Raw genomic sequence first — 3,722 nt, forward strand, 5'->3', positions numbered from 1 at the left:
GAGGTGCACCAACTCCCTTCCAGATGGAATTTGGTAAAAACTGTATATCAAGATTTTTCGAGGTGCCCGGGATTCGCCTCTCCTGTAGTTTCTACGGCATCCTGCCACAAAGGCATACCCATTCACGAAAATGTTACGCCTCCTAACGCCTTAAGAAATGATGCGGGTACTGCGATATAATTGTCGACCCTTTTTCGCCATTAAGTGTGCCGCAAAAATAAAGAGGCTTTAAACACGCAAACTACTCTCCTTGTCTCCCAATCATCCCACAAGACATCGTAGAAAGCAATGCTGATCAAAATGCAGCTCCTGTCATCAGTCTACCGGATTTAAATCGTAGGAGATCTTGCTACACACCTTCTCTCCCTTGAGAGTAAATCAGCTAGTTAGTACCTGACCTCTTCAGTGCTTTATGAAGTTGACTTTGCCTCTGTTAAGTTGCTCTCGGTAAAACACACGATTATTTCGCCTCTCGACTGCAAGCGATTTGGCAGCCTCAAAGGAAACCCTGTCACCTTTTCGTGTTGCTTTCTTCGGGGGATTTGTAGATCCTCATTTGCAGGTGCACATTTCTGTGTATCAAATGTAGCGCCTCTTAACTTTTGAAAATTATTTTTTTTTTAATTTTTAAGTGCCTAATTGCCTACGAGTAATATATTGCACCTTACAATTGTACACTTTAACTGCGTAATTTTGCTAAAGGCTTTATTTGTTAAAGTATTGAGAATTTAATCTATGTCATATCTGGTTCACATGTTCTTCGTAAATTTATTCAAAATATTTTTGACTGAAAAACATTCATTTGCCAGTAAGCAAATGCAGTTACTAAATACTTTGTCTGGAGTTTTTGGTAATTCCTATTATTTGTCTTGAAGTAATTTGGCCCAATTTAAGAATCAGCCAATTGTTTCAAGGTGGTTCCTGCTCAATTTTCCCAACATGAGGAGCTGTTTTATGTGAAGTCAGTTATGCACTAAAAGAATTCTACAGGCACTGCAACTTTTACCAAACCAACCTCTCTCAGCGGATGAATAATTGCCGCGATTTGTGGTGGAAGTGTAAAAATAGTCCTGAGAACCTTGCGGAAATACTTTGTTTTCAATATTTTTGAAGGCGTGGGCACTTGATTAAATGCGCACACCAACTCTATGGAGCCAGAGGTCTGTACTGTCCACATTATTGGCCAGCCGGCGACCTCTGCGAAAATAGACAGCGTCCTTCTGCCCAATGAGTGCATGGCATACAGTACAGATTAAATGGAGCAGCACCAACTTGTCTGGATCAAATTGCAGTTGACTTCCATGAAAATGTGACAACATGACCTAATTTTGTTTCTTAGTGTTGACTTATTAAATACCCCAGCAATAAATTTGTTATTGTCCTTCATTTCTATATTCTCAAATAATTATAGCCCATTTCACCTTGTTTAGGTTTGTCGGGTAAGCAAGTTCTCGCGTGCATATAGTACGATTCTGAGTTTTACCTGGATCTGTACTACAGCCATAGACTGTTTTTATTCTGGAATTGCATGGATGCGATGATGAGTGCAGCTGACTAGTTTATTGAGTAGTCAAAGAAGCTAGTGGGATTTCAAACTGTTGGAATTGGCAGGAACTTGTAGCGAGCATCCGCATCCCTTCAATGTGTGTGGGCCACTCACTTTTACTGGGCTTCGCTCTGCGCCCATACTTTAGAGTCCAGACATCAAGAAACGGCATTTAAGACTAGTGGATGTGGATCGGACTTGGCCATTCTACAAATCACATCTATCGGCCACAGATGCTGCACCACAGGTTTCCATAAACATGCTTTGATGAACATACTCGAAGAGACGGTTGGAGTTTTGCTTGACCATTGTTAAATAGCCTACAGTTAGGTAGAGGTACGAATAGCTGTAGTGCAACGTGTCCACACAAAGGATTCGGCATGTTACGCCTCCTAACGCCTTAAGAAATGATGCGGGTACTGCGATATAATTGTCGACCCTTTTTCGCCATTAAGTGTGCCGCAAAAATAAAGAGGCTTTAAACACGCAAACTACTCTCCTTGTCTCCCAATCATCCCACAAGACATCGTAGAAAGCAATGCTGATCAAAATGCAGCTCCTGTCATCAGTCTACCGGATTTAAATCGTAGGAGATCTTGCTACACACCTTCTCTCCCTTGAGAGTAAATCAGCTAGTTAGTACCTGACCTCTTCAGTGCTTTATGAAGTTGACTTTGCCTCTGTTAAGTTGCTCTCGGTAAAACACACGATTATTTCGCCTCTCGACTGCAAGCGATTTGGCAGCCTCAAAGGAAACCCTGTCACCTTTTCGTGTTGCTTTCTTCGGGGGATTTGTAGATCCTCATTTGCAGGTGCACATTTCTGTGTATCAAATGTAGCGCCTCTTAACTTTTGAAAATTATTTTTTTTTTAATTTTTAAGTGCCTAATTGCCTACGAGTAATATATTGCACCTTACAATTGTACACTTTAACTGCGTAATTTTGCTAAAGGCTTTATTTGTTAAAGTATTGAGAATTTAATCTATGTCATATCTGGTTCACATGTTCTTCGTAAATTTATTCAAAATATTTTTGACTGAAAAACATTCATTTGCCAGTAAGCAAATGCAGTTACTAAATACTTTGTCTGGAGTTTTTGGTAATTCCTATTATTTGTCTTGAAGTAATTTGGCCCAATTTAAGAATCAGCCAATTGTTTCAAGGTGGTTCCTGCTCAATTTTCCCAACATGAGGAGCTGTTTTATGTGAAGTCAGTTATGCACTAAAAGAATTCTACAGGCACTGCAACTTTTACCAAACCAACCTCTCTCAGCGGATGAATAATTGCCGCGATTTGTGGTGGAAGTGTAAAAATAGTCCTGAGAACCTTGCGGAAATACTTTGTTTTCAATATTTTTGAAGGCGTGGGCACTTGATTAAATGCGCACACCAACTCTATGGAGCCAGAGGTCTGTACTGTCCACATTATTGGCCAGCCGGCGACCTCTGCGAAAATAGACAGCGTCCTTCTGCCCAATGAGTGCATGGCATACAGTACAGATTAAATGGAGCAGCACCAACTTGTCTGGATCAAATTGCAGTTGACTTCCATGAAAATGTGACAACATGACCTAATTTTGTTTCTTAGTGTTGACTTATTAAATACCCCAGCAATAAATTTGTTATTGTCCTTCATTTCTATATTCTCAAATAATTATAGCCCATTTCACCTTGTTTAGGTTTGTCGGGTAAGCAAGTTCTCGCGTGCATATAGTACGATTCTGAGTTTTACCTGGATCTGTACTACAGCCATAGACTGTTTTTATTCTGGAATTGCATGGATGCGATGATGAGTGCAGCTGACTAGTTTATTGAGTAGTCAAAGAAGCTAGTGGGATTTCAAACTGTTGGAATTGGCAGGAACTTGTAGCGAGCATCCGCATCCCTTCAATGTGTGTGGGCCACTCACTTTTACTGGGCTTCGCTCTGCGCCCATACTTTAGAGTCCAGACATCAAGAAACGGCATTTAAGACTAGTGGATGTGGATCGGACTTGGCCATTCTACAAATCACATCTATCGGCCACAGATGCTGCACCACAGGTTTCCATAAACATGCTTTGATGAACATACTCGAAGAGACGGTTGGAGTTTTGCTTGACCATTGTTAAATAGCCTACAGTTAGGTAGAGGTACGAATAGCTGTAGTGCAACGTGTCCACACAAAGGATTCGGC

Source organism: Echinococcus granulosus (assembly GCF_000524195.1).
Source record: "Echinococcus granulosus chromosome Unknown EG_S00282, whole genome shotgun sequence".
Taxonomy (NCBI): domain Eukaryota; kingdom Metazoa; phylum Platyhelminthes; class Cestoda; order Cyclophyllidea; family Taeniidae; genus Echinococcus; species Echinococcus granulosus.